This window comes from Lepus europaeus, chromosome 6 (assembly GCF_033115175.1).
Source record: "Lepus europaeus isolate LE1 chromosome 6, mLepTim1.pri, whole genome shotgun sequence".
NCBI classification, from domain to species: domain Eukaryota; kingdom Metazoa; phylum Chordata; class Mammalia; order Lagomorpha; family Leporidae; genus Lepus; species Lepus europaeus.
The window spans coordinates 14428467-14453189 of record NC_084832.1 but is presented as its reverse complement, the minus strand read 5'-3'; the positions used below and the strand labels follow the sequence as shown (position 1 = coordinate 14453189).

Below are 24723 nucleotides of genomic sequence, written 5' to 3'. Positions count from 1 at the left end.
TATATGAGTATACTTTGTTTTTTCCTATTCATATATATTTATGATAAAGTTTAATTTATAGGAGCTGGTGCTGTGGCACAGTAGGCTAAGCCTCTGCCTGTGGCACTGGCATCCCATGTGGGTGCTAGTTCAAGTCCAGGTTGCTCCACTTCCAATCCAGCTCTCTGCTTATGGCCTGGGAAAGTAGTAGAAGATGGCTCAGGTCCTTGGGCCCCTGCACTCACGTGGGAGACCCAGAAGAAGCTCCTGGCTCCTGGCTTCGGATCAGCTGCAGCCATTGCAGCCATTTGGGGAGTGAACCAGCAGATGGAAGATCTTTCTCACTGCCTCTCTCTTTATCTGTAATTCTGCCTCTCAAATATATAAACAAAATCATAAAAAAAAGTTTAACATAAATTAGGCACTAGAGATTAACAACAGTAACTAATAATGACATAATTATAATATACTAAAATAATGGCCGGCGCCGCGGCTCAATAGGCTAATCCTCCGCCTTGCGGCGCCGGCACACCAGGTTCTAGTCCCGGTTGGGGCACCGATCCTGTCCTGGTTGCCCCTCTTCCAGGCCAGCTCTCTGCTGTGGCCAGGGAGTGCAGTGGAGGATGGCCCAAGTGCTTGGGCCCTGCACCCCATGGAGACCAGGAGAAGCACCTGGCTCCTGCCATCGGATCAGCGCGGTGCGCCGGCCGCAGCACGCCTACCGCGGCGGCCATTGGAGGGTGAACCAACGGCAAAAAGGAAGACCTTTCTCTCTATCTCTCTCTCTCTCTCACTGTCCACTCTGCCTGTCAAAAAAATAAATAAATAAAAGTTATTTAAAGTTTATTTACTTCTGGAATTTTCCATTTAATGTCTTTGGACCATGGTTGACCACAGGCAGCTGGAACCTCAGAGAAGCAGTCTACTGTATATTGTGGGCATTCTGTCCTCCCCACAGCCAGGACATAAGCTCCTTGAGGTGGAGAATTTCGTCTGTTTCTTTTTCTTTTTTTAAAGATTTTTATTTATCTGTTTATTTGAGAAGTAGAATTACAACAGTAATTCAGACAGAAAGGTCTTCCACACATTGGTTCACTCCCCAAATGGCCTCAATGGCCAGAGCTGTGCCAAACTGAAACCAGGAGCCAGGAGCTTCTTCTGGGTCTCCCTCGTGGGTGCAGGGGCCCAAGGACTTGGGCCATCTTTTACTGCTTTCCCAGGCCACAGCAGAGAGCTGGATCGGAAGAGGAGCAGCCGGGACTAGAACCAGCACCCATATGGGATGCCGGCATTGCAAGCGGAGGCTTTAGCCCAGTGCACCACAGCACCGGCCCCTCATCTGTTTCATTCGCTGCTGTTCCAGGTGCTTGAGGTAATTCCTACACATAGCAGGAGCCAGTAAGTACTCAGTGAATGTTGGAGTCATCTTTTTTCTGCTCGTTGCTCTCCTCTAGGGAGGAACAGTGGAGGAGAGGATGGGTGTGGTGGGCACAATAATACCTCCCTACCCCTACCCTATGATGCTCACCTTCTAATCCCTGCAGCCTGTTACTCCCCACGGTAAAGGGACTTTGTGGATGTGATTAATGGAAGGGTCTTGAGATGGACCCAGAATAATCACGAGGGTTTGTTTCGAGGGAGGCAGGAGAGTTGGTTTGAGGGGGCCAGCGCTGTGGCATAGCAGGTAAAGCTACCCCCTGCAGTGCCGGCATCCCACATGGACGCTGGTTCGAGTCCTGGCTGCACCACTTCCAATGCAGCTCTCTGCTGTAGCCTGAGAGGAGCTGATGTGAGGAGGGAGGCGGAAGTCTGAGTGAGGCAGGGCCACGAGCCAAGCAGTGCTGGCCTCCTCCAGAGGCTGGAAGAGGCAAAGGCTCAGTTCCGGCTCCTGCGCCTTGATCTCCTGCAGTCAGTGACAAGGTTGTATTGTTGGTGATAGTTGTTTTTGTTTTTTTTTAATTTTATTTTTTGACAGGCAGAATGGACAGTGAGAGAGAGAGAGAGAGAAAGGTCTTCCTTTTCCGTTGGTTCACCCCCCAATGGCCGCTGCGGCCAGTGCACCACACTGATCCGAAGCCAGGAGCCAGGTGCTTCTCCTGGTCTCCCATGCGGGTGCAGGGCCCAAGCACTTGGGCCATCCTCCACTGCACTCCCGGGCCACAGCAGAGAGCTGGCCTGGAAGAGGGGCAACTGGGACAGAATCCAGCGCCCCGACCAGGACTAGAACCCAGTGTGCCGGCGCCGCTAGGTGGAGGATTAGCCTGTTGAGCCTCGGCGCCGGCCCATGTTGTTGATAGTTTGTTGCCAGCCCCTGTGGGAAACCAGTGACACAGACTGAACTGGCTCTGGAGCTCAGCCTTGGTCAACTGTGGGACACCTCCCTCCCCTCCCCACCCTGCAGACCCCTCCTCACCCGACTCTCTTTGCAGGGCACTCACAGGAATCTGAGGGATTTGTACATCATTTTCGAATCTGAGCTTTCGATGTCTGATTAAACCTGTGCCACGGAGTGGGGCAGCAAGGTAGAACTGGCTACCAGGAGTCTGGTCCGCCCACCTCCGTCCTCACAAGGGCCCGGGTCTCCCTGGCAAGCCCACCTGGCTGGGGGTTCCACACGCATACCCGTGGGCCACGCATCCCTTAGCTCCCCCCTTCCCTCACTTGCACCACGTCTTCCCTTCGGGCCTTCCCTCCTCTGAGACACCTGTTCCCTCTGCCGGCCTTCTCCAGGGAAAGGACTGAATTCCCACCCCTTTGAGTCATGTGTGTCCTGAGTATTTTGGACTTTCAGAGCCTATTCAGTGGCTTCTCCCACTGGCCCAATGACACAGACCCCAGAGCAGGAGCAGGTTTTGGTACGGTCTCTTTGTTCTTCTTATCTGGGAGAAAGGTCAGCCTGACCTTCACAGCGGTGCTAGGAAGGAGCTGGGACACACGTGACTCCTATTAGCCAGCTGTGCTCCCCCTGCAGGCGCCATTTTTCCCTGCAGGATCTCCTTGGCCATCTGGTCGACCAGAGACTTAGCCCCCTGTATTCACATAGCTTTAATGAAAGTTTTGCTGAAAATACTCTGGCTTTATTTTCCCAAGAGCACTTTTGTCACTCTCTCCCGCACACCCTCTCCTGGGTTACAAGATGATAGAACTTTTTGTGTTCATTGACAGTTGTTTCATTCCCAAATCAACATTTTGTCATTCCCTTAGGACAATAGAAAAGACTAAGTTTACTATCATGTAAGCTCTAAAATATAGGAGTCACACTGATTTGGGCGCCAGCGAGGTCTGCTGACCTGGAAGTCGCAGTCCCTGTGTAATTCTGTCCTCCTATGTGTGCATCAGAACAGCCCCTTTCCCAGGATGCATCTGCTTCATCTGGGACCTAAGGGGGGAAGCCATGAAAATATGGACACTGAGCTCCATGAGGTATTTATGAAGGTGCCGTATAACTCCCAGGTGGCTTCACACCTGGCAACGCCACCCCCTACCTCATAACATAAACCTACAGCTGGGAGGTGCTCCTCCCTCTCCCCTCTCCCCTCTCCCCTCTCCCCTCTCTCCTCTCTCCTTCCTCCTCTCCCCTCTCTCCTCCCTCTTCCTCTTCCCCCCTCTTCCCCTCTCCCTCTTTCTCTCTACTCTCTCACTCTCCTCTATCTTTTTCCCTTTCCCTTTCCCTCCCTCCCTCCCTCCCTCTCCTCTCCTCTCCTCTCTCTCCCTCTCCTGACAGCAATACCAAGGCTGGAGGTGAGCCAGGAGCTCTCTGTCTCCCCTCTCCCACCCCTTCTTTTGGGCACTCTCCTGGCCCACTGCCCACTCATGATGGGTATTTCTCTGTGTGTGGCAACACCACACCCGTGTGTGTCTGTGTGTGTTCACTCAGCCTTTGAATAAATTTTATCACGTTGTGCACCTTATATGTGTCAACACTTAGAATGTTTGTTTTTGTGCATGACAAAAGCCTGGAGTAAAATTAATACCCCATCTTGTCCATATCAACACAAAACAACCAAGCTAAGTAACCAGATGCACTCTATTATTCTAATATCCACCAATCAATGTATTTGGGATCCAATTTTCCCAGGATTTAGGTAACACAAGAGTAAAGCACAGAATGAATCAAGCCTTCCAGAGCAGGCATTAATGGCTATAGCATCAAGTGCATTAAGTAGGCAATCTATTGATTCACATTAGAAAACACAAAAAGCTTCAATGGGACACAAAAGAGGGGCCTCCCGAATATTCCCTGCTCAGACACTTGGCAGCAGGGAGAACCACCCCAACATGTAACTAATTCCACACATATTTGTGCGAAGAGTGTTGAGAACTGTGACCCCGGAGTAAAACTTCCCAGCACCATCTGAGCCTGCTGAGCCTGCTCCGTTTCCGACCCTGAGGGTTCCAGCTTAGTGTCACTTCCTCCCGAAGGCTCCTGCTCCTCCCGATCGGGTGGGCTAACCTTTGGGGTATCCACACCCACCTTTACCTTCCCATACCTGCTGTTTCCTACTCTGTCTTCCTGCTGCTCCATCTACCCTTCCTGGGTCAGGACCTCCTGAGCCGCACTCTCAACCCGTGTTCGCGGTATAAAGAATGGCTGGTGACAGCTTCTGAGATATTCAGGTTTTCCAAAAGCCAAGAGCCCAGTTGTTTGCAATGTCCTGTGGCAACAGGGGAGCCAGAGCCAGTGCCTCTGATGCACCTGAGAACGAAGAGGTTTCCTTCCAGCGAGAAAGGAAAGTGGGCTGTGTGGTGCCGCGGGCAGCAGGACACGGCTGCACCTCTGGTCCCAGCCGTGCAGTACCCTCTGCTGGAAGCAGGGTGTTGCAGTCACTCACAGAGCAGCTGCACGGATCCAACGGGCAGCCCAGGGTGACGCTGTTGCCCCCAGAGGGCCCCCTAACACCCTGGGCTCCTGAATGCTGGGACTTCATTGTCCTGCAAGATGAGGGACGGGGATGAGAGGCTCCCAGTGGCTGCAGCTCAGTTTCCTTCTGCCTGATGGGATGAGGCTTGGAATAGAATTTAAGTGCTATTTCTTGCATGCCTGAATGTAGAAACTTATTGATTGAAATGGGAAACGAATATTGAGGGCGTCTACCTTTGAAAAAAGTGTGTCTGCTAATTCCACTTTGGAAAAAACGAAGGCACAAGTTAATGATCGCATGGCTCTGTCTTGATGACTCATTTGTGAGAACTAAGACAAATCTAGGGGAATCAGCATCAGATCGTAGCGAGGAAGTTACACAGATCCTTTGCCAGGAGGTGGAGTGGGGAGTGATTTTGATGACTAGAATACAAACACTGGCTTAGGAGAATAATTGAGAAAATGAGACGCCTTTGAAAAAGCCCTAAAACAGAGAAGATGGGTCATCTCTAACATGGGGCCTGGGGGATGGACTAGGTGTCACTACGAAGCCCTTGTTTGGTCTTCTGAGTTCCATATTAAGAAACCCATCTAAGTGAGAGAATGCGTACACGAAGTTCCCAGATCCGAAAAGGCTTTGGAGGAATAGGAAAGGGTGGATTAGGAGTTTTTGTGCTTAAAGGTGGTGGGGAACGTGCTAGACATACTGGGGTTGTTGCGTACGTAGAAAACAGTTTGAAAGAATCTTTCAGATAATTAGCTCGGTCTGGAGTAGCTTAAAACAAGGAAAATACACAAGATATGAAATGGCAGTTTAATTATGGCTAATGATGTTGTAACTGCACATCAACACTCATAAAAAAAAGACACATCTAGAATATTGGTGGGAAGATTTCTACAATTATAATGCAGTTTTGGGCTGTACATCCTAATTCCTTTGTTCTTTTTTGTCTTTCTTGTATATCATAAGCATTCAATTAGTAAGAGAAGAATGAATGAGACACGGTGGATAATGACTCTGGGTGGGTAAACTGTCCCTTGTGTGGGGGATCAGAGTCCTCTCTCTCTCTCTCTCTCTCCCTCCCCCTTCCTCTCTCCCTCCCTCCCTCTTTCCACCTGTTGCACTCTGGAGGAACTGCTAACCTGCTGGATTGGGCTGATGGTAGGGGAAGCCATCTAAGCCCTGAGGACATCTATCATTCTCTGCTGCTGGGGGTGGGGAGATGGCTACGAAGCACATGACTGAGCACTGAGAAACCTGGGGAGGATCTTAGAGGAAAACACATGCAACTTCCCAAGTAGGAAGAAAGGAAAACAAACGGAAACGAGGGTACAGCTACAAAGTCACAGGTGGATGTATGAAGTTCCGGGGTTGAGCGTTTAGCACAGAGGTGAAGCCACCACTTGTGACACCTGCAACCCATACTGGATTGAGTGTCTGGGTTCAAGTCCTGGTTCCAGCTCCTATCTCCAGCTTCCAGCTAATGCAGACCCTGGGAGGCAGAAAGTGATGGCTCAAGAACTTGGGTCTCACCCTAATACATCAGCAGTTTATATATCTATTTAAGATTTCTTGGGGCTGGTGCTATGGTGTAGTAGGCTAAGGCTCCACCTGTGGCACTGGCATCCCATATGAGCACTGGTTCACGACCTGGCTGCTCCTCTTCCAACCCAGCTCTCTGCTATGGCCTGGGAAGGCAGTGGAAGATGGCCCAAGTCCTTGGGCCCCTGCACCCACGTGGGTGACCCGGAAGAAGCTCCTGGCTCCTGGTATTGGATAGGCCCAGCTCCGGCAGTTGTGGCCATTTGGGGAGTGAACCAGCAAATGGAAGATCTTTCTTTCTGTCTCTCCCTCTCTCTTTCTGTAGCTCTGCCTCTCAAATAAATAAATCTTTTTTTTTTTTTTTTTTTTTTTTTTAGAGCAAGAGGGAGAGACAGAGAGAGAGAGAGAGATCTTCTATTCGCTGGTTCACTCTGCAGATGGCTGCAATGGCAGGGGCTGGACCAGACCAAAGCCAGGAGTCAGGAGCTTCATCAGGTCTCCCACATGGGTCGCAGGGGACCAAGCACCTGGGCCATCATCTTCCCCTTCCCAGGTGTGTTTATCAGGAAGCTGGATGGGGAGTGGAGTATCTGGAATTTGAGCCAGCGCTTCAGTAAGGAATGAGAGCTTTGCAAGTGGTGGCATGAAGTGTGGCCCACAAAGCTGGCTCCTTACGCACTCATAATTTGACAGACATCTGGATTTCTTCCCACTTTTTGGCTATATAATGAATATGAATAATGAATATATAATGGGGGCTGGCGCCATGGCTCACTTGGCTAATCCTCTGCCTGCGGCACTGGCATCCCAAATGGGCACCGGTTCTAGTCCCGGTTGCTCCTCTTTCAGTCCAGCTCTCTACTGTGGCCCGGGAGGGCAGTGAAGGATGGTCCAAGTGCTTGGGCCCCTGCACCTGCATGGGAGACCAGGAGGAAGCACCTGGCTCCTGGCTTCGGATCAGCACAGCACGCCAGCTATGGTAGTCATTTGGGGAGTGATCCAGCAGAAGGAAGGCCTTCTCTCTGTCTCTCCCTCTCACTGTCTATAACTCTAGCTGTCAAATAAATAAATAAAAATAATGAATATATAATGAATATGAATAATGTCAGAATGCTTGTGTACAAGTTTTTTATGTGGACATATAAGGGATCCTCAAAAAGTTCATGGAAAATGTATATTATGAAAAAACTATGCATAGATTTCAAATATTTTCTACCAAAATAAATATCTTCTAATTCCATTTTCCTTCCTTTCTTCCTTCTTTCCTTTAAAAAAAAAGATTTATGTATTTATTTGAATATCAGAGTTACAGACTGAGAGAGAGAGAAAGAGAGAGAGAGAGAGAGAGACATCCTCCATCCCTTGGTTCACTCCCCAGATGGCCACAAAGGCTAGGGCTGGGCCAGGCCAAAGCCAGGAGCTTCCCCCTGGTCTCCTGCATGGGTGGCAGGGGCCCAAGCACTTGGACCATCTTCTGCTTTTCCCAGAACATTAGCAGGGAACTTGATTGAAAGTAGAGCAACCAGGACTTGAACTGATGCCCGTATGGAATGCTGGCTTCACAGGCTTAACCTGCTAGGCCATAACACCAGTCCCTTCATTTTTCTTATGAACTTTTTGAAGTACCCTTATATGTGTGCACATCTCTTAGGTACATATCGAGGCATGAAATTCATCATTTTATTCTAACATTTTCAAACACACAGCAAAATGGAACTAATGTTACAGTGAATACTGCTCTGGTCAACACCAAGATCTCTTATCTATCCACGAAGGAACCTCCCTTTCAAATGTATTTCAAGGTGAATGACATCATTGCCCCTCCCCTAAATGCATCTGCTGGTCCGTCGACTGTAGCTGTTTGTTTAACTGGACTCCCTTTGAGGTTGTCTTCCCACATGATGGAATGTGCCAGTCTTCAGCGTGCATTAACTAGAAGTTGACACTTTCGTCTCTCTGGCCCAGACCTCTACCACCACTCCAGAACATTCTCTCACGCATGCTCCCAGCCGGTCTCCATCCACTGCTCTTCCAAGCCAACTCCTGTGCAGAGTTCTTCTCTGTATATTTAGTTTGCTTATTGTAAAACTTTATACAAATGGAAATATGTATATCTATCTATCTATCTATCTATCTTTTTGTATGATGTTTCTTTCCACTCTGCAACTGTCTTTGAGATTTATCATTTTTTACATGTATGCATATCAGTAGTTCATTTGTTTTTCTCATAGTCGTGAGCTCATTGAGTATGGGCATATCCTGATGTACTGTTGCATTCTCCTGTGGCTCAGCACCTGCCTGTCATCCTCTCTCTTCTCTCCCATGTTGCGCCTTATGAATAAAGCATTGATGAACATTTTTTGCACAGGCCGTTTTGTGGGCATGTTATCATTTAGGGGGAATGTAGGAGTAAATACATAACAGCAAAATTGCTTGGCCTTACCCATGAATGTTTGTTTATAAGAAATTTTCAGGAGCTAGCGCTGTGGCACAGTGGGTTAAGGTGCCACCTGCAACACTGGCATCCCATATGGGTGTCAGTTGGAGCTCCGGCTGCTCCACTTCAGATCCAGCTCCCTGTTAATGTGCCTGGGAAAGCAGTGGAAGATGGCCCAAGTGTTTGAGTCCCTGCCACCCACATGGGAGACCTGAATGGAGTTCCTGGCTCCTGGGTTCAGCTTGGCCCAGCCCTAGCAATAGAGGCCATTTGGAGAGTGAACCAGGAGATGGAAGATCTCTGTCTCTCTGTCTCTCCTCTCTCTGTAAATCTTAAAAAAGAGAGAGAAACAGAAATATATAGAGATAATTTAGGCATTGGTGACTTATTTGGGTTGTATAATGGACATTTTAATTTGTATCATAAGTGATACACATTTTAAAATATATACTTATTTGAAAGGCAGAATTACAGAGAGGGAGAGTCAGGAGAAAGAGAGAGAGAGAGAAAGATATCTTCCATCTCCATCTGCTGGCTCCCTCCCCAAATGGCTGCAGTAGCTTTTATTCCGTCTTTTCCCCTGGTATTCTCAATCTGTATGACAAGGATAAAAAAGGAATAATTCACTCAGGCTCCTGCTCATCGCTACCTTTGTCTGCCTTTAACCTCTTTAGCACTGAGCTAAGAAAGCCGGGCTCCTTTTGCTAGGAAAAGCCACATCCTGCTGCTTAGGAGCAACATGAGTATATTTAGGGTTGTCTTTCTTTCCAAGCTGTAAGGTTGTATTCAAGCACTCTTCATCCTGTACAGAATGCCAGACTGCTGGAGACCAGTCCCCACGGAGTCAGTGGGCCCTGGGACTAAGAGGACTGAGTATCCATGGCTAGGACACGTGGAGAAAGACCCCAACAGGGAAGGCAGGAGGTGGGCGTGGACGGCAGGTGTCTGAGTGCAGTAGCTGCCCTCACCCTATCTGGTGGGTGACTTCTTCTTTGACCCACGCTTCGATGATCCTTCAGAATGCACTTAAGGAATATTGGGGTGAGGGTAGGAGAGGTGCATTTGTCCTTGCTTTGGCCTTAAAGTTTACAGAGGTCCAATCTGAAAAAGGGTATAAGTATTATATATATGTATATATATATATGTGTGTGTATTATATATTCATATAATACATATATATATATATAAATATGGGATTCCTCCTACTACAGTTTTCTTTTTAAAATTTTTTTAAAAATTAAAATAGAATATTTAAAACACTTTTATTGTATTTGAGAAGGAGACAGGGCGAGACAGAAAGAGAAATAACTTCCATTCACTGTGTTCATTTCCTAAGTGCTTGCAACAGCCAGGGCCAGGTCAGGCCAAAGCCAGGAGGCAGAAACTCCATCAGGGTCTGAGCAGGAACCCAAGTACTTGGGCCATCATCTGCTGCCTCCCAGGAGCATTCGAAGGAAGCTGCACTGGGAGTGGAGGAGTGGGGGTGGGACTCAACCCGGGCACTCCAATATAGGATGTGGGAGTCCCAAAGGCAGCCTAACCTACTGTACCACAACTGATCCATCCCAGTCCTTAAATTGATAATTGTGGTAAAAACACAGCATGCAGAATTTACCATCGTGCCCACTTTTAAGTGCACAGTTCAGCTGCATTCACCCTGGGAAGCATCACATGATAGCATCCCGTCCTCGCGACCCACATGGGAGACCCAGGCTGAGTTCCTGTTTCTATTGCAGACATTGGGCCATGACAGATGGGAGAGCTCTCTCTTTCTCTCCCTCTTTGGAATAAATGGAAGTATTTCTTAAAAGACTAAAGACAAGTATTTATTTTTATTTACTTATAATTTATTTATCAAAAGACAGAAAGAGAACGACCTCGCCACTGTGTCACACCCTCAATACTTGTAACAGCTGGGGCTGGGCCAGACTGAAGCCAGGAGCCAGGGACTCCATCCAGGTCTCCCGTGTGTGTGGCAGGGACCCAAGTACTTGGGCCGTCATCTGCTGCCTTCCCAGGCACATTAGCAGGGAGCTGGATGGGAGGCAGCGCATCTGGGACTTGAAGTGGCACTGCGGATGGGATGTTGGGCCTTGCAAGCAGTGGCTGAGCCCACGGTGCCACAGAGCTGGCCCTCAACTGGCTCCTTAAACACAGTGCCGAACACCCCCACCTAGACAAGGGTTTAAAAACAAAATAACATAAGAACAGATACTTTGAGTAAACTTCAGCCGTGACCTACAGTCCCCTGATGTGTTATTTTATCTTCTGAGGATCGAAGGCGAGATCACAGGCCAGATTCAAAGCCATGGCAATGCGTGCTTTCTGGTTTCCTTCTAAATTCCCCCTTTTGAAAATGATAAAAACCGTGTCCCAAGTCCTTACTTGTTGTCCTATTTTATTTTCTATCCTAAAAGACAGATTTGTGCTTCATGTGTTAATACTGACGCTCAACACAGCCCATGGCTAAGAGCATGGCCTTCAGCACCAGCTGCCCGGGTCTGCCGTTTGCTGGCTGTGTGGCCCTGGCAGGTTACCTGGGCTCTCCGTGTCTCCATTTCTCCTCTGTAAACAGTGGATAATAGTACAGTTCCGATTTCACGTGGTTGTGTCAGTTAAATTAGTTAATACTCACTAAACTAACAACAGCTCAGTATGCCTTAGATGTTCTTATAAATAAAAAAGAAAAAACACTAGAAGGAGTTAAGGTTAAAATTCAAAGGCATTCCCATCAAAATTGTAATATGATTACTCTGATAACTTAGCAAAGGATACTAGGATTCATCTGGAAAAACGAACATGCAAGAGTACTCAGAAAAGTTTTGAAATTGACAATATAAGCTCTATCAGATAAAAAAAAAACATATTATGAAGCTGTGAACACAAACATTTTGGTATTGGAACAGGAACTGGCAGCTAAGTGGAAAAGAGCATGGATTTTCCTAATGACAAAGTCACCATCTTAAAGAAGGATGGGAGATGTAATTCAGATGGATTATTCAGGGGCTATCTGCTTAGCCATTTGGAAAAACGGAAAGTTGGATCCATATCTCATTTCTTGATGCCAAAATAAATAACATACAGACCATTGGTAAAGTATAAAACTGAAACAGTTCAAATGTGAAAGCATGTTGGCTTTCAAAGAAGTCTTGAATGGGAGAGACTTTTCAAATGATGCCAAAACGTGGAATAATAAAAGCAAACACTAACCATTTGTCCACATTGAAATTAAGAATTTCAAGGGGCCAGCATTGTGGCACAGGAGGCTAAGCCCTATCTGTGATGCTGCCATCCCATGTGAGTGCTGGTTTGAGGCCCAGCTGCTTCACTTCCCACCCAATTCCCTGCTAATGTGCCTGGGAAAGCAGCTGATGATGGCCTAAGTGCTTGGGCCCCTGCCACCCACGTGGAAGACCTGGATGGTGTCCCAGGCTTCTGGTTTTGGCCTGGCCCAGCCCAGGCTGTGGCAATCATTTGAGGGAATGAACTAACAGAAGGAAGATCTTTCTCTCTCTGTGTCTCTCTCTGTCTCTCCCTCTATCTCTCTAACTCTGCTTTTCAAATAAATACATATTAAAAAAAGAAATTAAGAGCTTCTTGCTGCAAAAAAAGATTATACCAAAACCAGAAAGAAAAATCAGTACATGATAGCAAATGCCTGATTTCCTTAACACATAAAGCATGTTGTCAATCAACAAGAAAAAGACAACCCAGTAGCAAAATGAGCAAAGGTCTCGAAAGGATAAAGAAAGGTCAATGGATCATTAAAAAAAAAAAAAAAAAAACTCCATTTTCACCTGCAAGACTGACAAATATTTACTTATTTTTAGAATGTTAGCTATTTATTCATTATGAAAGGCAGAGTGAGAGAGAGAAAGAGAGAGAAATAGATGGAGATCTTCCATCCACTGGGTCACTCCCAAATGCTCTCAGAATCTAGGGCTGGGTCAGGAGCTCAGAACTCACTCCAGGTCTCCCACATGGGTGGCAGGGACCCAAGTACTGACGGGACATGGGCATATCAAGTGGCATCTTAGCTGCTGGGCCCAGTGCCCACTCCCGAGACTGACAGATATTTAAGAGTTGCCGATCCGTGTAGACATAAGCATTCTCCAGCCCAGTCAGTAGGTGTTCTGGTCATCAGTTGCTTCATAGTAAATCATAAAGCTTAAGGGGTTTCTATCAAATAAATACTATAAAAAGAGACAATGGCCAATTTATAACAGATATGTGGGCCAGGAATTTGGAAAGGGTCCAAGGGCCTGATTTTTCCTGTCCCTGGTGTCCCTAGACAGGGACAGGGACAGGGGAGGTCCCACTGCAAGATGGCTTCTTCACTCACATCTGGCACGTGGGCTGAGGTGGCTGAAAGAGCAGCTCATCTGGGACCATCAGCCAGAGTGTCTCCTACCGAGCCCTTGAGCCTGGGGTCTTGGGATGCTTGGAACTTCTTCCATGGCAGCTTGGGCCTGCTAGGCGAAGCGTATACAGAGAACAAGCCATGCAAATGCAGGGGCCCAAGGACTTGGGCCATCTTCCACTGCTTTCCCAGGCCATAGCAGAGATCTGGATCGGAAGTAAAGCAGCCAGGACTTGAACCGGTGCCCCTATGGGATGTTGGCACTGCTGGCGACAGCTTTACCCACCATGCCACAGTGCCACCCCCCCATTCCATATTTTACTTATTACCTTTCTCATACAACTTTTTTTTTTTTTGCCATGTGTACCTCTTTCTTAGGGAATAAAAAGAAACAGGTAAAATGAATGAAGAGTGAAGAAGCAAGTGACAGCTTAATTCAGGAAGATTTCGAACAAACCCCACACGAAGGCCTGGGGTTCAGAGGGGACCTAGGTCCTGAGGAATGTTTCTGCGCTGAAGGTGGGGCTGAGTGACCCCCAAGCACCAGGGAGCACCTCGAGTCTTCCAGGGCTGCAGGTTTTCCAGGCCGTGTAGCCCTGGCTTTTCAGGGAGGGGAATTGTATGTGCTGTCTCCTGGGTGAGGTGCCGGTCCCAGAATGCTGGCGGGGGGCGGGGAAGGCTACCTGGCAGAGGCTCTGGCACTGCCCAAACCCTTTCTGGCCTCTCTCACTGGGTCCCCAACACCCCGCCTCTTCCCCAGTGTGCACTATCCTCACAGGCTCCTACCACAGCCTGCAAGCCCGCTCCAATCCCCGCCTTGGCACGCGTCACCTTCATGACTGTCAGTAGTGTTCAGATAATAAAACAGCACAAGATGTTACGTCTGTATTGTGATCATCCATCTCTTAAGAGCAAAACAAAACAAGACTCATTCCAGACATACCAAGAGGATGGAAGAAATGCTATGCCATGCAGAAAACACTGGCCTTCCCGGGAGGGTGACTGGGAAAATGTCCCTTGTCTGCTTTCCTGTGACTTTGACCCATCTTTGGTTTTGAGTGGTGCCAGGCGCTGGCACAAACCACATCACCTGAGAGCTTGCTAGAAACTCAGTCCTGAGACCAACTCCGGACTCCAAATCTGCAGTTCAACGAGGTTCCCAGGGGATTCTCATCTCAAGCTTTTAACAAGCACTGACTACCCATTGCAATCACCTGTGCACAGCACCGCTAAAAATCCTGAAGCTGGGGTCTCTACCCCAGGACTTTAAAGATTTATTTATTTGCTTGAGAGGCAGAGTTACAGCAGAGAGGAGAGACAGAGAGAAAGGTCTTCCATTCGCTGGTTCCCTCCCCAAATGGCCGCAAAGGCCAGAGGTGAGCCTGTCTGAAGCCAGGACCTTCTTCCAGGTCTCCCATGTGGGTGCAGGGGCCCAAGGACTTGGGCCATCTTCTCCTGCTTTCCCAGGCCATGGCAGAGAGCTGGATCGGAAGAAGAGCAGCTGGGACTAGAACTGGCGCCCATAAGGCATGGCGCAGCAGGCTGGTGCTTCATCTACTATGCCACAGCACCGGCCCCGCCCCAGGAGTCTGGCATCGGTTTTTGGTTTTGTTCCTATCTTTGGAGGATCCAAGAGTTTGAGGCCCATCGCCTGATTCAGCAGCTGCCATGGCTGGGGTCTGGTTAGAAACGCAGATCCTCAGGCCCCAGCCCACACCTGCCGAATCAGAAGCTCCTGGGATGTAAGCCGGCAATCTAGTTTAACTAGCCCTGCAGGCAGGTGGGCCTCAGGGTGGGGGGAGGGCAGGAATGAGCCTTTGAGTTTCCACCTGCTGCTGCTGGTGGTGGTGGTTCAAGAATCAGACTTGCTGGTTGGTGGTAAGTGACGCAGGTGGTGCGTGTCAGCCCCACGGACTCTGCTCACCTGCAAGAACCCACCTGCTGTGCCTTCCTAGGAGCGGCCTGGAGGCTCCTCTTCCGGAGCCCTCTCCAGACACTGCTGCCCGCAGCTACCCGCGTGTACCCCGTTACTTCTAATGCACTCTTGTCCAGGCCCAGCTCCCATTCAACTCTGAGTTCAGCAATTGCCTTTCCCGTGGAACCGGCCCCCGCGGGTTGCTGGTCAGTGAAACCCCCCGTAAACGCGCAGCCTGACCAGCTGGCCGCGTCGCTGTCTCCCCTCGTGATCACACCTGCGGCCGTCCAAGGTCTTTCCCGAGAGGGCGAGGCCAGAGCCCGGGGGAAGGGACAGCAGTCGTCCTCCTTAGGCGACTGCCTCCTAGCTCCTGAACCTCGCGCCTAGTCCCGGAACCCCGGCGGGTCACCAGGCGACTGCTCAGCAAAGCAGCGCTCACCTCCTCCACGCCGTTCCCCGCGGGGCACGCCTCCAGTCTCCTCCACCCACCCACCGCGGGACGCACGGTAGGTGAGGCGGGCGCTGGTGCGGGAATCTCCCGGTGCGGGAGGGAGGCTGGGCTGGGAGCGGACATGGCAACGCGCCCCCATCCCAGGATGGCTTGGGGCTGGGCGCTTCGTAGGTCCCCGCAAAGCCGTAGGTCAAGGGAGCCCAGGCGACACCTCAACAGGGGCCTTCGGGGTCCGCGCCACGGGTCCCCCGCCGGAGGCTCCTGTTGTCACCCACTCTCGCTTTTCACCTAAACAGCATCGGGGCTCCCCGGTGGCGCTGCCCGCGCTCGCTTTGGTGGCACGGCGGCGAGCCGGGCCCAGGGCCAAGGCGCGAGTAAGGAAGGCCTGGCGGCCGCCTTGGGCGCACCTGCCCGGGGGCGGGGCGCGGCGCGCTGGGCGCGCAGGTCTCGGCCCGGACGCTGGAGGGGGCTGTGGCTCTCCGGCCGTGGCCGCCGCTGCTGGGCTCGGGCGCCCGGACTCCCCCCGCCGAGGGGCCGGCCCAGGCCCGGGGAGGGGCAGCGGCCGCGGGCACTTCCCGCTCGCCGGCCTCGGAGGCGGCGGCGGCTCGGGCGCAGGGCTGCGGGCGCTCGGCTCGGGCGCGGGGCGGGGACGCGGCCGCCGCCCGCTCTGCGCCACTCCTCCCCGCGCGAGTGGCGCTCGCCCCGGCGTCGAGGCGGCCATGGCGACCCGGAGCCGGCTCCCCACCCACCCCGCCTGCTCCGCCCTCCCCTCCGCCCCGCGCCACCTTTGATGGCTCGGACCTCGGCCGGCCGCCGCCAGCCCCGCTCGCGCGCCCGCGCCGCCGCCGCCGCCCGCGGGTATTAATAGGCAGCGCCGCCCCGCAGGCGCAGCCCGACCGCCGCGCCCTCGGCAGCAGGGGCTGGGAGCAGCGGAGCCCGGAGCCCTAGCCCGGGAGTCGGAGCCGCCCGAGCAGCCGGAGCCGCGGGATCTGCAGGCGCCTGGGAGGTAAGAGGCGCGCGGCGAACAATGACCGCGGCGCGCGGGGCGGGGGCCGGCGTGGTCCCGGCCGCGGGCGGCAACTTGTGCGAGTCCGGGCTCCGGAGCGCACCGCCCCAGCGCGGCGGAGGTGGGTGCGTGGCCCGCAGGGTCCCGCCTGGAGCAGGCGGGCGGCGGGGCCCGGCCCGGGCAGCCTCGGCAACAATAGCGGGAGCTCGGGGGCTGCAGGGCCCCGCGCCGCCCCTTGGCACCCCCACCCTCCCCTCCGCGCACCCGGCTGCGGGGCCCCGGGGCGGCCCCGCTCGCCACCCCGGCCCCGCGGCGCCCCTCCCCCGCTCGCTCCAGGCCCACCCTGCCCGGTGACAGCGCCGGACGCCGCTTCCGGACCTCGGGCCGCAATCTCGGCTCGGGGCCGGGGGCCGCCCACGCAGGGGTCGCCCACGCGCGGGCGTGAGGCTGCTGGTGGGTGACAAAGGGACACGCCCTCTGCCCAAGTTCCCTGCAGACAGGGCAAAGTTGGGGCTTTGAAAAAAAAAAATCTTTTTATTTGTAAAGGCACGAACAGATTTATTTATTTTTGGGGTGGGTGGTGGAGCCTTCCAAAGCTACAACTTCCGATTGCGGTTTTACGATTTAAGTTCCGCAAACTTTAGCCGGACCCCCAGCGTGCAAGCGAGCGTGTGCGCCCCGGACCCAGGCTGGGTTTCGCTGGCGGCAGTTGGAGGCCAGCGGCCCTCGGTGGTTGGGTGGGGTCCCCCCCGAAAGGAGGGAGGTGAGGCTCTTAAAGAGGCGAGGCCGCTGCCGAGAGATGGCTCCAGAGACGCGGGGAGATGGCCCCTCATCTGGAACAGTTTATCAGCAGCCCCTGCCTGCCTCTCCCTCCCCTCCCCCTCGAGCTCCCTGGAGTCCCGGCGGCCTCTGGCTGTTTCATTTCCTCGTCGTTAGGGCTGTTCTGGTCGGCTCCCCAGGTTTGACTTGCTCAGCCCCGGCTCTTGGAAGGGGGTACCCCTGGCGTTCCCCCACCCCATCTCCTCCCTCGGGCAGGCATCTGTCTCCCAGCCAAACCCTGGGCTGGCGTTGGTTGTGTTTAAGGTGCTGTGCGTGGTGGGGTGACTGCCAGGCCCACTTCAGAGCATCTCCCAGCATTGTCTTGCTTTTCTTAGGAAGCCAGGCCTTTGGAATCCTGAAAGCTCTTCTGGGGAGCTGCCTGAAAACCCTCTCCGTGGGGAGCATGCGCCACGCCTGCTGAAGTCCTTCTGTCTGTCTCCCCAGCTGTCTGTCTGCTCTCCCTCCACGGTGCTCCTGCTGCTGGCCGGTTTAGTTCTGCCCTGGCACACGGGCTCGTTTGGGGGAGATGACAGCGACAGTGCACTTGATCTGTGAGCATTGCCTCCACATGGCTCACTTTATATTCCTGCAGCATTGGCCTGCAGCACGGGCACCAGTGCTGGAGTTCCTCCAAGCACAAGGAAACGTTTGTGTTTCTAGAACGTCTGGCTGGTAGGGCTGCTTCTGGTTAAAATAAATAGCAGCATTATGGGGCGGTGGCTGGCTCGCTGGCGGGGGAGGGGGGATCTGTGGTGGAGGTAGTGAGTAGATGCCTGCCTTCCTCACTTGGTGCCTCGAAGCTGCTCCTGTTTTTAGCCGTGGCCGGGAAGCTGCTGTGAACTGAGGGATGAGATCCAACCTTGCCCTCCGGGACCCAGGATCCATGGCGTGCTCCCCTGAGGGTTGGAGTGTGCTGTTCCGGGAGAAGTTCTGTCATTGTGGGAATCCTTCTGAAGTTGAGACACACTCGCCCTCTTCCCTTGGGTCTGTAGAGGGTCATAACTTGAATTGATGCAGGGTTCTAAGGGAATCACGTTATAAATAGCATCATACTTGGGAGGCAGGCATACCTAAAGAAGATTTTTGAATCGCTATCTTGGACAGATCTCTTGCTGGGTTCTTGCAGTGTATGTCAGAATTGCTGTACCACCACCAGGAACCTGAATGTTTGACTTTTCATTAAGGAAAACTTTTTTTTTTTTTAAGATAAAAATCAAAGGTAGTATTGAAAGGGTTAGCTTTAAAGAAACAGTAGCCTCATGAAAATGGAGTACATAGAGTTTAATTCATTTGGAAAATGATAGACATTATGGGGAGGGTGGTTGTGATAAGCATCAAAGAACACCACCTTTTGGGCTGCACATTGTGCTGCAGTAGGTTAAACCACCCTTCATCTCCGGTTTGAATCCCAGCTCCTCCAAAGACACCCTGGAAGGCAGCAGTTGATGGCTCAAGTTCTTGGTCTCTGCCACCCACTTGGGAGAACCAGTTGGAGTTCCTGGCTCCTGCCCTGGCTGTTGTGGGCATTCAGAAAGTAAACCAGTGGATGGAAGTGCTCGCTTGCTCTCTCTCTGTCCCTCTGGCTTTGAAATAAATGAATCTTGAAAGGGAGGGGGGCAACTTCCTCCACCCTAGAGGAGGTCAGAGCCTGTGGAGGAGTGATAAGCTAGTTTTTGCACACACAGTATGCTTAGGGCAAATGACATTGAGATGTCCCCAGAGGATGGGAGACATTTTGTGGATTGTAGGTACTTAATGTTTTGATAGCATGCTGAACTTGGCATTTGAAACAAACCCTTTGTAACCGACCTTGCTTATTGCAGAGAATGGCTCAATGCTTTTGAGAAATGCACGTTCCCCTCTCGCTGGAGATGCTACAGAGCAGGGTGACCCTCACCATCCTGTAATACAGTTGTTCCATTCCGTTCTGCTTTGGGTGGATGGCTGTTCCCTGTGTTGGTTGCCATTTCCCTGGGAGAGGAGGGGGATGGATGGCTGATTCCCTTCGGGAGGCTGTGTGTCTCCTGTGGTTTGGTGCTTTTGTTGGGAAGGAGAGCTCTCCAGGCCTGGGTGGTGAATGCCAAGTGGTGGATCAACTTCTTGTTCTTGCTGTTTGCTGGCCAGAATTTATGCTGTGACCTGCTCACTGATGGTCCTCGGTCCTCTGCTCCTGCCGTGGTGACTCAGGTTTGACTGCTGACCTCATTAACCATTTCCACATGGCCACAGAGCGCAGAGCCAAATGGTTTCCATTTGGATGACTTGAAATTGTGCTTTCCCCAGCCCCTTCATCCCCAATGCAGCCTTTGTTTTTAATCATAAGCCCCTGGAAATTTTATTTTTTTTAATGTGGAGAAACTGACTTCTCATAGGTTGCCTTTGCCCTAGTTTAAGTCAGTTAAGAATATTTTGCCAAGTGGCTACTTGGAGCAAAAGTGGACAATTGATACTTTCTGAAAACATAGTGCCTTAAGCTTTTGCTACTTGGCACCTAAGCCAGAGAGAGCCATTGATACAATGTGACTAAAACTGAGCTTCATGCGAACTTTGAACTCAGCTCCGCAGTTTATTTTATTGCGAGATGGAAATTAGAGAGGATAAACTGCACGATTTGCAATTAATGTGGGAATTTATTACTTAGAGTGAATCAGTCCCACGTGTAAAACTCATTTGTGCATACATTAAAAAAAAGCATAGGCCAAGCTAATTTCCCTTTAACGCTGCTATAGGTTCGTGACCCAAAGAGTAAACTTCACTTTTTGTTTTGAAGACTTTTGCTGGAATGTTTTCCACAAAGGTGTCTCATCAGTTCTGAAAGAAGACTTAGATGTCCACCGTTACGGTGAGTTTTAGTTCTGATCTTGAGCTGTTTGTTTCGGGTCTGGTGTAGTGCCTAGAACATAGCAAACCCTGGGTAAATGCCTGTTGAGCGAGTAAAGACCTCCAGCTTGGAATGTTCTTTGAAATTAGTCTTCAGAGTTCTTAAGGGAAATTTGACATCAGCACTAATAGGTTGCAGTTCTGGGAATTTGAAAAATTTGATTTGATTGTGTTTCATTTCATTCTGGTTTAGTATTTTAATTCTCAAAGTTGGGTAACACTGTAAAAAGATAGACTTCCTTTTTTTTTTTTTTTTTTTTTTTTTTTTTTTTAAAGATTTATTTATTCGAAAGGCAGAGAGAGGAGAAAGGTCTTCTATCTGGTGGTTCACTCCCCAGGTGGCTGCAATGGGCCGGAGTTGCTACAATCCAAAGCCCAACGCAAGTGCGCAAGTGCAGGGTCCCAAGCACTTGGGCCATCTTCCACTGCTTTCCCAGGCCATAGCAGAGAGCTGGATTGGAAGTGGAGCAGCCAGGACTAGAACCAGCGCCCATATGCGATGCCAGTGCTGCAGGCAGAGGCTTACCCACTATGCCACAGTGCTGGTCTCCTTCTCCCTTGTATTTCTTGCCTCTGTTTACCCTCCGCACTCCCTACTGTTCCTCTGCCCTTCCTGGTCCAAGCTCTCCCCAGCCTCTTGTCAGTTTCTTTCATTAACATTTTGGATTCCCATGCAAGGCTTATGCCCTTTCATGGGGCACAGTGCAGTGCTTCAGTACACACACTAGATGAGCCCGTCAAGCGGGCTGCTGGACTTCCTATCTCCTGCTCAGCAGTGGTCCAGGGTCTGTTAGGCTGAGATGTCTCTTTTCCCCTGTGGCCATTCAGCTTGTTCTTGGTTTTGACTTCTCACGGATAAAGCCGTTGTGGATTTCTGTGCACAAGTCTTTGCATCGAGGAACGTCTTCATTTTTCTGGTGGGTCTTACAGTAAACATAAATCTGGTATATGCTTAGCTTGATGAGAGATGGGCATCTGGTTTCCAAGTTGTGTGTTCTGTTTTCCGTTCCCAGAGCCCTGTAGGAGATTTCCACTTACTCTCATTCTCCCAGTTGGGCGTTTCCATTTTTGCCACCAGGTGCACAGAGAGTAATGTCTCACTGCAATTCTCCTTGATGTTTCCCCAGTGCCTTGGGATATGTTTTCTTGTGGTTATTGACCATTAGTATGTCTTCTGTAAATGTCTGTTAAAGCTTTTTTCTTTTTATTTTTTTATCTGATTACTTCATATGCTTTTAAGTTTCCTTGATATACAAGAAATTAAATGTACTTAATGTCATCTTACAACTAGGATTTATTTATATTTTGTGGCTCCAAGTCCTTAGATCTATTTTATGTGAATATTTTTTTACCCAGTACTTTATTTTTTAACTTTTTTACCTTTTCATTTTTTAACGATGTCTTTTGAAAAGCTAAAAGTATTAGAAAAACATTTTATATGATCTAATTATTGAATTTATTACTAGCCAATCAATTTATTCTACTTTGGGAAAGTGACACTTTCCTTGTGTGTAAGGCCCAGGCTAGTGCTGGGCTGCTGAACAGGTCAGCCTGTGTTTGCAGAGAGAAGCAGTTTTGTTCTTTTCTAACCACCGAGTTTGGAAGACCTGACCCGAACATGAAAAGAACATTAGGTGCTTAGTTTGAAGATGTGGGCAAGTAGGTATTTAAGATTATGACCAAATGAATACATTTCTAAGATCCCACACCAAGTATGTTCGTTCTTTAGCACACGGATGGATTATAGGGAAGAAAATGTTTTTGAAATAAAAAATGAAGGTCTTGGTTATAGCAAGATGGAGGGGCTAGGGTTGTGGTACAGTGGGTCAAGCTGCCTCTTGTGACGTCAGCATCCCATATCAGAGTCCTGGCTGCTCCCCTCCCAATCCAACATCCTGCTGATGCACCTGGGAAGGCAGAGGAAGATGGCCCAAGTACTTGGGTCCCTGCAACCCCCACTGGAAACCTGGGTGGAGTTTGTGGCTCTTGGCTTTGGCCATTTGGAGAATAAACCAGCAAATGAAAGGTCCCTACACCCGTTTCTCTGTGCCTTTCAAGTGACTAAATTTTTAAAAATCTACAAAAACGTGGAACATTCTAGAAATAGATTAGTGTGGCACATGTGCTTTATAGTTGTGGAAGGAATTTAGTTCCTCTTTTTGAGCATTTTGTGTTTCTTTTCTTTCTTTCTTTCTTTTTTTCTTTTCTTTTTTTTTTTTTTTGACAGGCAGAGTGGACAGTGAGAGAGAGACAGAGAGAAAGGTCTTCCTTTGCCGTTGGTTCACCCTCCAATGTGCTGATCTGAAGGTAGGAGCCAGTTGCTTATCCTGGTCTCCCATGGGGTGCAGGGCCCAAGCACTTGGGCCATCCTCCACTGCCTTCCCGGGCCATAGCAGAGAGCTGGATAGGAAGAGGAGCAGCTGGGACTAGAACTGGCACCCATGTGGGATGCTGGCACTTCAGGCCAGGGTGTTAACTTGCTGAGCTGCAGCGCCGGCCCCCGTTTTGAGTTTCAGTTCTGATATTCTGTTCATTTCATGTCTGGTGTAGTGCCTGGAACTCTTCTATCTTTGAGTCAGAAAAAAGGTATTGTGAGGTCAGACGTAGGTTTTCCTGATTTTTGGTTCTCCTGCCCATAGAAGGTAAAAAATAAACATTGGTCGATTCGAGTTAAAATGTGTGAGATGAACACTGCCGTTTTAGAATAAGCAGTCAGCATGGCATTGGAGGTGATGGGAGTTGGGAGGTCGGTGTTGCAGGCAGGCGGACCATGTCCCTCTCCATCCTCTCGGTCTTAGGCGAGTAATAGGTCCTCTTTGCCTAAATCCTCAAGGGGACGTTTCAGAGTGCCTTTCTCTGCAAGTGGCAGAATGCCCGACTAACAGTGTAAGCCATCGAATCGTTAAGTTGCCTCACTCACATCAGGAGAGGAAAGGACTCCGGCTTCATGCCTCACCCCACAGCGCTGTCAGGGGCCCAGGGCGTTCTGTCCTCCCAAGTCCACATCCTCAGCCTGCTGCCTCCTGTGCTTGAGCCTGTGGCCTCTGCAGCCCAGGTGGCTCCTGTGGCCAACCGGTGCTGTGGCTCCAGGAGTCATACTCTTGCACATGTGTTGTCGCCCCAGCTCTTTTGGTTGTTGAGCAAACCCCTTGCTTCCCAGAATCTTCTAGTACCTGGGAAGTCTTTGAAGAATGTTCAGGGCAATGTTTAATGGTCTCTTAAAAAGAGACCCAAAGGCAACTAGACAGGATGCCTGGAACCCCAGCAGCCGTACTGTGACTTGGGACAGAGCAGGCAAGAGGATGACAGAGCTGAAAGATGGAACCAGGTTCCGTGGTGAGCTATAAGATCTTTCTGTGCCTGGTACGGGATCCAGACCTGGGTTTAAGCTACCTCTAATAAGTCTGCTCACTTTCTGATCCTGCCCGAGTTGGGGTTTTCTGTTACTGTCATGCAGAGTATCATGGCTGATACTTTAATTGGAAGATTTTCTCTCTTGTTTACTGTTTAACGTTATCAGCGGGAAAACTGATTCCTCGTTTCTTATACAGAAAGTGATCTAGTGGTCGTGTCCAGTCACTGTAAGAGATGAACCGTTTTCGAGGGCTTTGGACATCTGACGACAGGTGTGAATAGTGTTAAGGTCATCTTACCTCCCACAACAGTGGCCTTCCTTGGGATTGGCTGTGGGCAGTTTGGATGACAGAGCATCCTTGAGAGTGGCATTTCATTTCTTTGAGAAGACATGATGGCAGTGCCTGCCACCTCTGTCCGCCTAGAGTGGCACCCGCTGCACGTTCGCTGTGAATGAGGGACTGCTGAGGGCTTCTTTCAGCTGGGCTCGATGATCCCACAGAGGCTGCCGTGTCTCCAGCAGCAGGTCGTGGTGGGCCCACGGAGGACCCAAGTAGAACAAGCTTCTTGGAAGTAGCAGGATTTGGGGGGAAACTAGAAGATTCCTACATGAGACAAGCAGCCATGCCTTCATGAAGCTAAGTGGAGTGACTTAATAACCTTCATATGAATGCAAACACATCAGTTGAGCAAGAAACATCCAGATGGAAAAATTATGGGCTATAGACGGACGGTCGTCTTTATATGTGATTGGCATCGTCATTAACAAGGAATGAGTCTTGGCCCTCTTACTATGGCGATAGGAGGATAATTCGCATTTTCACTGCTGGTTTATTTTAGACTGCAGTTTCTGGAAGGGCTTGGCAAGCCAGCAAGTGTTTATGGAGGATGTCCATTGGATGAACCAATTTCTGTTGGGGTCTACCCCTGCTCTCAGAAAGCCTAGCATCTACAATGGAAGAGAGAATTGTGAAAGATGCGGGTGCTGAGGGTTCCCTGCTAGCAATACAAGTGTTCAGGATTGTAGACACTGGATTCCCGTTGGAGAAGTGACATTTGAAGTGAGCCTTGAATAACGAATGGCATTGTTTGTTTGTTTGTTTGCCTGTTTTTTTCTT

The 24723-nt window shown here is 50.3% G+C and overlaps 1 protein-coding gene across 4 annotated transcripts in view; it reads left to right on the top strand.

The window, feature by feature from the left end:
- Positions 1-16443: 16443 nt before the first annotated feature.
- Positions 16444-24723, top strand: part of FARP1 (FERM, ARH/RhoGEF and pleckstrin domain protein 1) — a 291757-nt gene continuing 283477 nt past the window's right edge. For all 4 annotated transcript variants that reach the window (XM_062194003.1, XM_062194002.1, XM_062194001.1 and 1 more), the window contains exon 1: positions 16444-16552. The gene's annotated coding sequence lies outside the window, so the exon portion shown is untranslated. The remainder of the gene's footprint in view (positions 16553-24723) is intronic.